Source organism: Delphinapterus leucas, chromosome 8, assembly GCF_059928025.1.
Source record: "Delphinapterus leucas isolate spDelLeu-1000000601 "Yukka" chromosome 8, BTC_Dleu_Yukka2, whole genome shotgun sequence".
Classification (NCBI taxonomy): Eukaryota; Metazoa; Chordata; class Mammalia; order Artiodactyla; family Monodontidae; genus Delphinapterus; species Delphinapterus leucas.
In genome coordinates, this window is record NC_143136.1 from 94,293,415 (window position 1) to 94,308,266 (window position 14,852).

At 40.7% G+C, this 14,852-nt stretch overlaps 1 protein-coding gene across 8 annotated transcripts in view; it reads right to left on the reverse strand.

The window, feature by feature from the left end:
• The window catches only part of RAB3GAP1 (RAB3 GTPase activating protein catalytic subunit 1), a 124,677-nt gene that overhangs the window by 60,167 nt on the left and 49,658 nt on the right, over nt 1-14,852 (reverse strand). The window contains exon 1 of one of the 8 annotated variants that reach the window (XM_022569601.3): nt 4,744-4,923. The exons of the other annotated variants lie outside the window; for them this stretch is intronic. The gene's annotated coding sequence lies outside the window, so the exon portion shown is untranslated. Of the gene's footprint in view, nt 1-4,743; nt 4,924-14,852 lie in introns of those variants that run through there. 8 annotated transcript variants of the gene reach the window in all.

The following is a 14,852-nucleotide window of genomic DNA, read 5'->3' on the forward strand; positions in this document are numbered from 1 at the left end:
TGGTCTGGGAGGATCCCACATACCGCGGAGCAACTGGGCCCGTGAGCCACAACTACTGAGCCTGCGCGTCTGGAGCCTGTGCTCCGCAACAAGAGAGGCCACAACAGTGAGAGGCCTGCGCACCGCGATGAAGAGTGGCCCCCACTCACCACAACTAGAGAAAGCCCTCGCACAGAAACGAAGACCCAACACAGCAAAAAATAAATAATAAATAAATAAATCACTTTAAAAAAAAAGATATCACAACCTATTAAATCTGCAAAAAATATAAAACACTGATAAGATCCAGTGTTGGCAAGAGTTTGGGATATGCCACACAGGTGGTGGTATAAACTCTTAAAACATTTCCATAGGACAAAAAGGTAAAATTTATCAATATTTAAAATTCACAAAATTTGGGCTTCCCTGGTGGCACAGTGGTTGAGAGTCTGCCTGCCGATTCAGGGGACATGGGCTCGTGCCCCGGTCTGGGAAGATCCCACATGCCACAGAGCAGCTGGGCCCGTGAGCCATGGCCGCTGAGCCTGCGCATCTGGAGCCTGTGCTCCGCAACGGGAGAGGCCACAGCAGTGAGAGGCCCGCGTACAGCCAAAAAAAAAAAAAAATCACAAAATTTGAATTATATCTCTCTATATCTATGCTACAAAAACATTCATACAAATGCACAAAGATATATGTACAATGAACTTCATTATAATAGTTTAATTGTGAAAAACCAGAAACAACTTTAAGCTCCTTCAACAGAGAAATGGGTAATTACAGTACCTCTCTATACTAGGAAAAATTTAAGTCATTAAAAAAATAAGGTAAATCTGAACTTAATGATATAAGGCTATATGAAATGCTGAGAAAAAAGAAATATTTATCACAACAATACGTATAGTAAAATCCATATTAAAGAATTCCCCAATGCACAAAAATACATATACATATATCTCACATATTCATAAAAAGTATATGATGGATATAACACACATTTCACATGGTTTTGTGCTTGGTTATCCAAAATTAAGAAAGCATGAGATGTTTTAGCCCACATTTTTGTATATGTGGAAAAGGGAAGGATGTGGAGGAGAGAGTGGGAAAAGTGAAGGGGGAATGTGATGTAAGATAATGAATTTCATTAATAAATCTTTATATTTCCTACAACTTCTACTTTAGCGATTTAAATTTATTCGGACCTCAAATGCATCAACATAAAAAATAAAAATCCCACTATGGCAATACTTAATAATAGAGTTGTTTTATCTAACAAATTACATATGTATACTAAGTTTAAATATAAATGAGCCTTAGCATCACACCCTCCAATTGAGAAAGACAGGACAATCTACCACTCACTTTTGTCTCTTTTGTTTTGAGATGGCTTTTTCTTTCTTGCTTGCTACAATTTTAAAATCCTTACATGTATTACTTTAGAAAGAAATATATTCAGAGCCTCTTCAAACAGTATAAAGAATATATGCATAAAATAATGGATCACCAAAAACGGTGGTGATAAACAATGACAGAACCATTTCTTAGACATATTTAAATCCCTAGCATCTACAAAAGTAACTTAGAGGGGCTTCCCTGGTGGCGCAGTAGTTGAGAGTCCGCCTGCCGATGCAGGGGACATGGGTTCGTGCCGCGGTCCGGGAAGATCCCGCGTGCCGCCGAGCGGCTGGACCCGTGAGCCGTGTCCGCTGAGCCTGCCCGCCCGGAGCCTGTGCTCCGCAACAGGAGAGGCCACAGCGGTGAGAGTACCGCAAAAAAAAAAAAAAAAAAAAGTGAGAAAATGGAAGTGTTCAATAAACAACTGCTTTTTTTCAATGTTCTCCCCCAATGATCCTTCAATACTGCATTCTGTATCTTTAATTTATAATCTACTATAACCTAGCAGAACCCTCTGGGCCCTTCCTGGAACAGGACTCCCACCCATGTCCTCTGCCTACCTTCTGTCTGTAGAAAAACTTTAGTCAAAGAATAAACTTAATCAGAGAAGTGAGAAAAAGCAGAAAGGAAAACAGTCAAGCAAGACAAAATAGTAATAGTTTAGCCATAAACAAAGTCAAGGACCTTTAATTCCTCAAGGGAGGAGGAATTAAATATTCTCAGCCACATCCTTTGAGCTGTTTTGAAGATACTGAAACCCGCACCAGGTGGGAAAAGTTAACTGTCTGCAGCCATGTAGGGCCCAGACTGGTTGGAAGCAGCAGGTTGATGATGCTGACTTCCAATTACCTCACTACCAACCCATCAGAAGAATGTCCACAAGCTGATCACACACCCCACAAACCACCCCCTCCCTCACCCTGTCTTTATAAACCTTTCCTTGAAAGCCTTCGGGTCTTTTAAGCACTGGCTGCCCTAGACTCCTTGCTTGGCTCCCTGCAATAAATGCTGCACTTCCCTTCACCACAACCCAGTGCCAGTAGACTAGCTTGCCTGCACACAGGCAAATGGACCCAAGTCTGGTTCAGTAACACTGCTAGGTTAATTTTGGTAAAATCTAGCAATTTTATACAACATAGCTCCATTTCTTCCCCTCTTTGTGCAATATTGTCATATATATTATGGATACATGTTACAAACCCAACAATACAGTGCTATAATTGCTTAAGCAAACTTATGTTTTAAAAAAATAGGAGAATATATCTTTTGTATTTATTAGGGAATTTCCAATGCTCTTCATTTCTTCCCGTGGATCCGCGTTACTGCTTTCTTTAATACTGCCAGTAAGGCGGGTGAGCCTACAATGAATTCTCAGGCTTTGTTTATATGACAATGTTGTTATTTCACATTTATTTTCTTTTTTTTAATAAATTTATTTATTTTTGGCTGTGTTGGGTCCTCATTGTACACTGCACGTGGGCTCTCTCTAGTTGCGGCAAGCAGAGACCACTCTTTGTTGCGGTGTGTGGGCTTCTCATTGCAGTGGCTTCTCTTGTTGTGGAGCACAGGCTCCAGGAACACAGGCTTCAGTAGTTATGGCACACAGGCTCAGCAGTTGTGGCTCACGGGCTCTAGAGCACAGGCTCAGCAGTTGTGGCGCACGGGCTTAGCTGCTCCAGGCATGTGGGATCCTCCCGGACCAGGGATCGAACCCGTGTCCCCTGCATTGGCAGGCGGATTCTCAACCACTGTACCACCAGGGAAGCCCCCTCACCTTTATTTTTGAAAGTTAGTTTTGGTGCCTATAGAATTCCTGGTCGATAGTTTTTTCTGTTTCAGCACTCTGAATATGTCACTGTACTGCCCTCTGACTCCCACTGCTTTTAATGAGAAGTCAGCAAGCAGTATTGTCCTCTTGTACATGATGAGTCATTTTTCCCTTGCTGTTTTTGATTCTCTTTGTCTTTGGGTTTCAGCAAGTTGACTAGAATGTATCTAGGTGTGGTTCTCTTTTGTGTTTATCCTACTTGGAGTTCACTGAGATTCTAGGGTCCCTGAGGAATTTTTTTTTTTTTCTCCATCATACCTGGGAAGTTTTCAGCCATTATTTCTGAAATAATATTTTCTGCCCTTTTCTTTCTCTTCATCTGGGATTCCCATTACAGTATACTTTTTTTTTTTTTTTTACAGTACACTTTGGAACAATGATACTGACCCATGCATCTCTAAAGTTCTGTTCATCTTTCTCTAATTTTTTCTTTTATTCTTTGGATTGGATAATTTCTATTAATTTTTCAAATCCACCAACTCTTTATTCTGCTATCTCAGATCTGCTTTTGAGCATATCTGGTCAAAGTTTATTTCAGCTATCCTTTACAACTCTAGGAATTTCCATTTGGTTCTTTATTATAATTTCTATTTATTGAGGCTTCCTATTTGACTCATTGTTAGTCTATTTTTAATTCTTTCGATACAGTTCCTTTAATTCTTTGAACACACTTATAAGTGAAGTTATTGCTGCATCCAACCTCTGGACCCAATAAAGAGTCCATTTCTACCGACTGTTTTTTTCTACTTACACGTGTCACACTTCCCTGTGTGACCTTGCAAATCTATTAATTTGTGGTTGAAAATTACATTTAGATAACATATTGTAGTAAAATCAGGTCCTGTTTAACTTTCTGCTGGTTGTTAGTTTCTTTTTTGTTTGTTTGTATTTAGTAAATTGCAGACTACAACTGTGCAATCTGTATTCCCCAAAGAATTGTTACTTATGTCTCTATTCAGTAATCTTATTTTTTTAGCCTGGCTCCCTAGGGGCTACCCCTTGTCTGTATAGCTTAGTGGTAAATCAGTAATTTGGGCACAGATTGTGCTCAAATAGCTGAGCCCATAACGCTTTCCTTCTGCTGACTGATCTGTGTGTCCAGGTTGGGGAATGCATACAAAGTTGCAACCAGTTCTCAAGTTAGGGCTCTCTTGGGTCTTCCATGCACACATGTAGTTTTCCTATCATACAGGGATGTGTACAGAGTGTATCCAGCTCTACTATGGCTTTCATACAGGATCTCCCTGTTACATTTCTGAATAATCCACCACTGGCTTTGGACTAGGTGTGGAACCTTGACCTAGCAAAGGTACAGGGTTTCCCCATCCATTCTCAATTGAGTCTGCTACTTTTAGTAGGCAAAGCCACAGGCTTTTGCCCTCCACCCAGAATCAAATCTGCCCATCTGGCAACAGAGCTTATGGTTTTCATGGCCAACCTAGACTGGAAAGCTACAGTTCTCATCAACAGACTGGGGAGAAGAGGGGGAGGTGACAGAAACAGCAACGGGCAAAAGGGCCAGAGGTTCCCTCTACTCTTACCTAAACTCTAGCAGTTGTTCAAGAATAAATGCTCCTAAATTTGCCTCTAGTGCCTTGAAATGGTTGTTTTGATTATTTTTTTTTCCAGTTTCATACTTTTTTTTTCACACTTTTTTTTTCCAGAGAGGAATTGACAATTCTTCATGTCACAGTTACCGGAAGTCCTCTAAACGTTTGCTTCTGAAAGAATAAGAACATTTTACAGGTCCTTAGGGCTAAATACCATTCTTTCAAAACTATCAGGTTCTTTTACACGTATCTCTTTCTAGGACTGGAAAAAAAATACATTAAAATCACAAATATGAATCTTTTTTTAAAAAGCTATCGTAATTATTCAACTACACAGCTGACAAGATTTCTTATGGACTGTTGCTTACGCTGTTGCTGTTTCTTTGTGGTGACCAATGAAGTGTGATTGAAGGTGAAAGCCCAAAGACCAGTCTAGACAAAGGCAAAATCAGAGACAAAAATCTGTCCTCAGTTAAATCTAGCTGTACTCTCAGTGTATTTTTCTAATCTCAGTAAAGTCTCCTCAGGCATATAACATTTATGCTCTCACTTTTTGTATTATTTTCATATAGCTGCTATAACAAATTACCACCAACTTGGCAGCTTAGAAAAACACAAATTTATTATCTTTCAGTTCTATAAGTTAGAAGTCTGACGCAAGTCTCACCAGGCTAAGTCAAGGTGTCAGCAAGGCTATATTCCTTCTGGAGACTCTAAGGGAGAATCCATTCCTTGCCTTTCCCAGTTTCTAGGGGCTACCTTCATTCCTTGGCTCATGACCTTCTTCCATCTTCAAATCCAGGAACAGCAGGCCAAGTTATTCTCACATCACAACACTCTGACACTGACTATCTTCTGCCTCTTTTTTCTACTTTTAAGAACTCTTGTGATTATACTCAGCCCACCCAGATAACCCAGGAAAAATCTCCCCATCTTAAAATCAGCTGATTAGCAACCCTAATTCCATCTGCTCTCTTGATTCCTTCTTGCCACATAACCTATACTCACATGTTCTAGGATGTGGACATCTTTAGGAGGTACAGAGGTTCATTATCCTGGCCACCACACCCTCTGCTCAAAAAGTATCTCATAAATTTACCTTTGGACATAAACGTCTGCTAAGGCTAATGTCTGTGTCATTTCTAGGGCTAATTTTCTTTTAATAAGTAACAAATAATGAAGGGAATAAATCTCTAACGATGATTTCAGGATCAGGCCATTAGAAGGTATTTAAAGGATAGGTTATATAAGGAGGCAGAGAGAATCAGCCAACAGATCACATCATTAAGAACAGTTACCTTGCCTAGACTATAAAACTTGATCGTGAAACTGTAAACAAGCCTTTGTGTCCCTGTTTTTTGAAGCAAGAGGCTTTTGCTTTAGTCTCCCAGACCTCCCCTGAATCTCAAAAGGCTGGCTCAAGAGTTAATAGGAAATGTAAGCATGTAGAAACAAAGCAAAGATGTTGGGCCAAGAAACTGCTAACAATTTAGACTATAAATCAGCCATATAGCAGAGTCACTGAACTCCCAGTTCCCTGAAAGATATAAAGGTCTGACACACATTCCTAACTTGTTTTTACAGAAACCAGACCCCCACCAGATGAAAACTGCCGACCCCAAGCATGAAGACCCCAAACTGGTTGGAGCCAGAAGACTGATGATGTGCGAAACTTCACCTTGATGCCAACCAGTCCAAGAACAGAGCACAAGCTGATCATGGACCATGCGGTGCCTTGGAAAACCCTTCCCTGAAAGCCATCGCAGAGTTGGGTCTTTTGAGCATGAGCTGCCCATTCTCCTTGCTTGGTACATTGCAATAAATGATGCACTTTACTTCACCACAACGCGGTTTTAGTTGATTGGCTGTGCTGTGCAGACCCAAGTCCAGGTTCAGCAGCAATCATGCCCACATATCTTCTTGAGACCAGTTTTATAAAATATCCTTTAAAAAGTTAAACAGGCTTAAAACTAATCTGGCATATGCCTGATATAAAAACTGAAACTAGGATATATCAAAATAGGTGTAGATTGATAAACTTAAACCATCAAAATTCAGCATTTGACATAAATGTTCTATTTTCTAAAGATTAACAGAATCTTTAATAGATTAATAGAATTTTGATTAATCATATGTTAAGTTTTTCTCATTCTGACAGGGTCAATCTTTACTAACTGTATTATGTATGGTATAAATATTTTGCATAGTACCTCAAATTTTCAGTGTCTGCTTTATTAACTTTAGTTCAATTAAAAGAATGAAATATTTATAGGTGAAAACTTCTGTGTATCTTATTCTTCAGTTGCTAAGAACCATGGTGATTAATTTGTATCCTTGAAAATTTTAAGAATTTTTATTTTTAACAATTATAATTTTAAATTTCTGTAAAAAAAACATAAGTATGCGAACATTATGACATCTTCTTAAGATGCCCAGTTCACATTAGGCTCCAAATACACAGACACCACCTCATCTTTTGCCATTCTCCACACTCAGCTGCCATACTCCAGGCTTACCAAACTACTCGCAGGTTTCAAGTTCATTTAGGCATCATCACGTCTACTGATGCTCTTCTTCGGCCTTGAATATCTTTTCATCTAACTTCACCTGGCTTATTCTCACTTGCCTTGCAGGATTCAGGTAAGGCATCACCTCTTCTGGAAACATTTTCCTGACTTGATCTGTCTAGAAAGGCAGTATCTCCTGAGTTTACATCAAGCCCTGTGCTGCCCTCCATGAGAGCACTTACCAACAGTGTTGCCATTTGTTCCCTTGTCTCTATCCCTCTTCTAATCCCAAAGCTCACTGAGGCAGGGACCACATTTTATCTTTCATATCCCAGTACCTGGCTCATAGTAAGTGTTTAAAAAGAATGTTTGCTGAATAAAAGAAAACACACATACTTTTAATATGTCTAATTTTCAAATAGTTCTCAAAAGATGGTTGTTGGTCTTCTAACCTTTAAGAAAAATCAAATTTAAAAAATGGAAGTGATACAGCAGATTGACATGACACAGGTCCTCCTTCCCCCCAAACACACCAAAATACCTAATAAGACATGATAATGTTTTTGAAATACACAGCTGAACTTGAAAGAATAAAGAGGAGATTCCTGAGTCACAGAAACAAAGAGGGAACTGAATGGCAGAAGTAAGCATGCAAAGGTGACTCTGAAAAAACCCAGGGGATTATCAACTCTGGATATAGGCCCTCACAGCTAGGGACTAGGGATTGGGATTTTACAGGATAAGCCTTTCAGATGCTAAAAGCCTATTAGTATGGCTCACAAAGCTGTCTGCAAAACTGAAGGTGCTTTGATAGACTAGACAGAGAGTGATGGAAGAAAAGTGTGTTTATGTCTGAGAATACCACATATTTAGCTTAGCTAAATTCACATAAATAATATGAATTATATCACTCTGAGACTGATAAGGTATAACCAGCCCAACGGAAGCTGTCTTTGGCATGTATCCAGGCTAGGTTATGTCTAAATTGCCCGAGCCTCATAATAAATATAAATAAGGCTAGGTCTCGAAACTATGCTTCCAAAAGTATAATATGACTCAGATATTGGCACCCCTTGCTTATGAGGGACTGAGAGTAAGAAGCTGCATATTTTTTCTGATGATGTTACCAATCTCTCTACAAAGTACCCTAAACACATCAGTTTCCTTCTGTATCCTTTATATTTAATCAAGCATTGTCTGTGCACGGACTTTCCATCAATCCAAATCAGTACACAGGTTTTAACGTTTTGAATGGCCCCTCAGGGATATGGGTGTACATGAGGCAAGGAACTGGAACTACAACTTCTCCTTAAGGCCTGGATCTGAGAAGAGACTGCCACCTCAATAAAACAACTCCAGGCCCAGATGGTTTCAATGGCAAATTCTACCAAATATTAAAGAAGATAACATCAATTTTACACAGTTTCTTCCAGAAAACAGAGGTGAACAAAATACTTCCCAATTTATGTTATGAGGCCAGCATTTCTCTGACATCAAAATCAAAATATAGGAAAACTAAAGGCCAATATTTCTTATTAACACAGACACTAAAGTCCTCAACCAAATACCTGCATATCAAATTCAGCAATGCATATAAGCACAAATACAAATTACACCACGAAGAAGCTGAAGTAGAGTTCATCTTGCGATGCAAAGCTAAACAGCTATCTACCAAAATCAACCAATGTAATCACCATATTAAAAATCTACAGAAGAAACAAATAGGGACTTCCCTGGTGGCACAGTGGTTAAGAATCTGCCTGCCAATGCAGAGGACACGGGTTCGAGCCCTGGTCCGGGAAGATCCCACATGCCGCAGAGCAACTAAGCCCGTGCGCCACAGCTACTGAGCCTGCGCTCTAGAGCCTGAGAGCCACAACTACTGAGCCCACGAGTCACAACTACTGAAGCGCGTGCGCCTAGAGCCCATGCTCCGCAACAAGAGAAGCCACCACAATGAGAAGCCCACGCATCGCAACGAAGAGTAGCCCCCTCTCACCGCAACTGGAGAAAGCCCGCGCACAGCAACAAAGACCCAACACAGCCAAATAATAATGAAAAAAAAAGAAACAAGAAACAAATGATCATATCAATTCAAGCAGAAAATGCACTTGACAAAATTCAACATCCATTCATATAAAAGCTCTCAGCGTACTAGGAATAGAACATTCTCAACCTAATAAAGAGCATCTATGAAAAAACTACACCTAACATATTTAATAGTAAAAGACTAAATGCTTTCCCTCTGAGATTAGGAGCAAGACAAAGACGTCCACTCTCATCATTCCTATTCAGTATTTTACTGGAGCCTTAGCCAGTTTAAAAGGCAAGGAAAGGCTTCCCTGGTGGTGCAGTGGTTGAGAGTCCGCCTGCCGATGCAGGGGACACGGGTTCGTGCCTCCGTCCAGGAAGATCCCACATGCCGCGGAGCGGCTAGGCCCATGAGCAATGGCCACTGAGTCTGCGCGTCTGGAGCCTGTGCTCCACAATGGGAGAGGCCACAACAGTGACAGGCCCGCGTAACGCAAAAAAAAAAAAAAAAAAAAGGCAAGGAGAAAAACAGAGATTGGAAAGGAAGAAATAAAACTACCCCTATGCACAGACAACATGACTGTCTACAAAGAAAATCCAAAAGACATCACAAAGCTCCTCCGAGAACTAATAACTGAATTTAGTAAGGTCATGGGATATAAGGTCAATGCACAAAAATTAGTCATATTCCTACATACTAGTAACAAAGAGCTGGATATGAAAAATGTTTAAACAATACCATTACAATAGCTCCTTTCAAAAAAGCAGTAATTAGATACAAATTTAACAAAACATATACAGGATCTGTCTGCTGAAATCAAAGAAGACCTAAATAATTGGAGAGACCATGATCATAAAATGGAAGACTTAGCATAGTAAACATACCAATTCTCCACCAAACTGATCTACAGACTCAAAGCAATTCCAATCAAAATTCTAACAGGACTTTCTGTAGACATAGATAAACCAATTCTAAAATTTAAATAGAAAAGCAAAGGAGCTAGAGTAGCCAAAACAACTTTGAAAATTTTTTTAAAAAAATTTGAAGGAATCACACTACCTAATTTAAAGACATTACAAAACTATAGCAACCAAGACACAAACCCACACAAATATGGCCAAACGATCTTGCACAAAGGTGCAAAAGTAAGTCAATGATGAAAGGAAACTCTTCAACAAATGAGGTTGGCACAAGTAAACATCCGCATGCAAAAAAAAGAATCTTATCCAAAAATTAACTTGAAATGGATAATAGCTCTAAATATAAAATGTAAAACTTTTAGAATAAAACACAGAATTGACAATGTGATCAAATTAATATCACCAGTGACTAAGTCATGATGATAACATGACCTTCTGATATGATATGATAAAAAGGCATTTCACCTCTATGGTATTCTCTCCAAAAGTCATAACCCACGTGTAACCATAAAATAATTTTTCTTACTTTAAAAAGTTTTTAAAAAGACACACACCCAAATTGAAGGAGATTCTACAAAATACCTGACTAGTACCCCTCAAAAGCTCAAAGTGATGAAAAATGAGGAAAGACAAATTTTCACAGAACGGAGACTAAAGAAACTAAGGAGATATAACTACATGCAATGAGGTATCCCAGATTAGATCTTGGAACAGAAAATGGATGTTAGTGGAAAAACTAGTTAAATAAAGTTTAACTAATAATAATGTACCACTGTTGGTTTCTCAGTTTGTTTGTTTGTTTTTCTTTTTCAGTACACGGGCCTCTCACTGTTGTGGCCTTTCCCGTTGCGGAGCAACAGGCTCCAGACGTGCAGGCTCAGCGGCCATGGCTCACGGGCGCAGCCGCTCCGCAGCATGTGGGATCTTCCCAGACCGGGGCACGAACCCGTGTCCCCTGCATCAGCAGGTGGACTCTCAACGACTGCGCCACCGGGGAAGCCCAGTTTCTCAGTTTTGACACACATACCATGGTAACATAAACTGTTAACAGTAGGGAAAACTGGGTGAAGGGTATCCTGGGACAGTCTGTACTATCTTTATAACTTTTCATAAATCTAAAATAAGTCAAAAAATTTTTTAAGTTTATATATTTTTATCAAATAGAAGAAAGGCTTTGTGACCTTGTGCAAGTGTTCTCGGACATGGCACTAAAGCATGATCCATAAAGTAAAAATCTAATAAACTGAACTTCATCAAATTTAAAATTTTTATTCTGGAAAAGACACTAGTAAGAGAATGAAAAGATAAACTACTGTCCAGAGTAAACATGTGTATTCAGAATATATAAAGAACTCTCAAAACACAGCAGTAAGAAAACAACCCAATTAAAAAGTAGACAAAAGACTTGAACAGACACTTCACCATAGAGTATATACGATGGCAAATAAACACATGACAGATATTCAAAATTCAAATTAAAACTAGCATGAGATATCACAACATACCTATTAGAGTGGCTAAAACTAAAATAACTGACACCAAGTACTACCGCGGATACAGAGCAACTGAAACTCTCATACATTGTTGATGAGAATGCAAAATGGTACAGTCACTCTGGAACTCAGTTTGGCTGTTTCTTATAAAGTTAAATATACACTCACCATATGACTTAATCCCACCCTAGATATCTACCCAAGTAAACTGAAACTATATTTTCATATAAAAGATCTATACAAAAATATTTACAGCAGCTCTATTCATAAATGTCCAATCTTAGAAACAATCCTACTACCCCTCAACAGGTGAATGATTAAACTGTGGTATATCCTTAAAACAGAATACTACTCAGCAATAAAAAGGATAAAACTATTGATAAAAAATTACTTCAAAGGATCTCAAAAGCATTATGCTGAGTGAAAGAAGCCAGTCTCACATGATTACTCTTTGAGTCCATCTCTATGACACTCCTGAAAGGACAAAACTATAGTGATTCAGAACATATCAGTGACTGCCAGCATTATAACAGAGAAGAGGAGTTTGGGGGAGGTTACAGAACTGTTCTACATTCTGACTGTGGTAGCAATTTTAAAAAACCTATACATGGAGGTGATTTGAGAAGGTGGCGGAAGACTAAGACTCAGAGATCACCTTCCTCCCCACAGATACATCAGAAATACATCTACACGTGGAACTGCTCCTATAGAACACCCACTGAACGCTGGCAGAAGACCTCAGACCTCCCAAAAGGCAAGAAACTCCCCACGTACCTGAGTAGGGCAAAAGAAAAAAGAAAAAACAGAGACAAAAGAATAGGGACGGGACCTGCACCAGTGGGAGGGAGCTGTGAAGGAGGAAGGATTCCACACACTAGAAGCCCCTTTGCAGGCGGAGACTGCGGGTGGCGGAGGGGGAAAGCTTCGGAGCCACGGAGGAGAGCACAGCAACAGGGGAGCGGGGGGCAAAGCGGAGAGATTCCCGCACAGAGGATCGGTGCCGACCGGCACTCACCAGGCCGAGAGGCTTGTCTGCTCCCCCGCCGGGGCGGGCGAGGCTGGGAGCTGAGGCTTGGGCTTCGGTCCGATCCCAGGGAGAGGACTGGGGTTGGCGGCGTGAACACAGCCTGAAGGGGGCTAGTGCGCCATGGTTAGCCGGGAGGGAGTCTGGGAAAAATTCTGGACCTGCTGAAGAGGCAAGAGACTTTTCCTTCCCTCTTTGTTTCCTGGTGCGCGAGGACACGAGATTAAGAGCGCTGCTTAAAGGAGCCCCAGAGATGGGCGCAAGCCACGGCTATCAGCGGGGACCCCAGAGACGGGCATGAGACGCTAAGGCTGCTGCTGCGGCCACCAAAGAAACCTGTGTGCAAGCACAGGCCACTGTCCACACCTCCCCTCCTGGGAGCCTGTGCAGCCTGCCACTGCCAGGGTCCAAAGATCCAGGGACAACTTGCCTGGGAGAACGCACGGCGTGCCGCAGGCTGGTGCAATGTCACGCTGGCTACTGCCGCCGCAAGCTCACCCCACACACATACCCCTCCATCCCCCCCGGCCTGAGTGAGCCAGAGTCCGCGAATCAGCTGCTCCTTTAACCCCTTTTATACTGAGCCGTGTGGATGAAAGGCTCTTGGTGCTCAGGCCAGGAGTCAATGCTGTGCCTCTGAGGTGGGAGAGCCAACTTCAGGACACTGGTCCACAAGAGACCACCCAGCTCCATGTAATTCAAATGGCAAACATCTCCCAGAGATCTCCATCTCAACACCAAGAACCAGCTTCACTCAACGATCAGCAAGCTACAGTGCTTGACACCCTATGCCAAACAACTAGCAAAACAGGAACACAGCACCATCCATTAGCAGAGAGGCTGCCTAAAATCGTAACAAGGCCACAGGCACCCCAAAACACACCACCAATCGTGGACCTGCCCACCAGAAAGACAAGATCCAGCCTCATCCACCAAACTACAGGCATAGTCACCTCCACCAGGAAGCCTACACAACCCACTGAACCAACTTTAGCCACTGGGGACAGACACCGAAAACAACAGGAACTATGAACCTGCAGCCTGTGAAAAACAGACCTCAAACACAGTAAGATAAGCAAAATGAGAAGACAGAAAAAAACACAGCAGACGAAGGAGCAAGGTAAAAACCCACCAGACCTAACAAATGAAGAGGAAATAGGCAGTCTACCTGAAAAAGAGTTCAGAATAATGATAGTAAAGATGATCCAAAATCTTGGAAATAGAATAGAGAAAATACAAGAAACATTTAACAAGGACCTAGAAGAACTAAAGAGGAAACAAGCAGTGATGAACAACACAATAAATGAAATGAAAAATACTCTAGAAGGGATCAATAGCAGAATAACTGAGGCAGAAGAACGCATAAGTGACCTGGAAGATAAAAGAGTGGAAATAATTACTGCAGAGGAGAATAAAGAATGAAAAGAACTGAGGACAGTCTCAGAGACCTCTGGGACAACATTAAACGCACCAACATTCGAATTATAGGGGTCCCAGAAGAAGAAGAAAAAAAGAAAGGGACTGAGAAAATATTTGAAGAGATTACAGTTGAAAACTTCCCTAATATGGAAAAGGAAATAATTAATCAAGCTCAGGAAGCACAGAGAGTCCCATACAGGATAAATCCAAGGAGAAACACGCCAAGAAACATATTAATCAAACTATCAAAAATTAAATACAAAGAAAACATATCAAAAGCAGCAAGGGAAAAACAACAAATAACACACAAGTGAATCCCCATAAGGTTAACAGCTGATCTTTCAGGAGAAACTCTGCAAGCCACAAGAGACTGGCAGGACATATTTAAAGTGATGAAGGAGAAAAACCTACAACCAAGATTACTCTACCCAGCAAGGATCTCATTCAGATTTGATGGAGAAATTAAAACCTTTACAGACAAGCAAAGCTGAGAGAGTTCAGCACCACCAAACCAGCTTTACAACAAATGCTAAAGGAACTTCTCTAGGCAAGAAACACAAGAGAAAGAAAAGACCTACAATAACAAAGCCAAAACAATTAAGAAAATGGGAATAGAAACATACATATCGATAATTACCTTAAATGTGAATGGACTAAATGCTCCCACCAAAAGACACAGATTGGCTGAATGGACACAAAAACAAG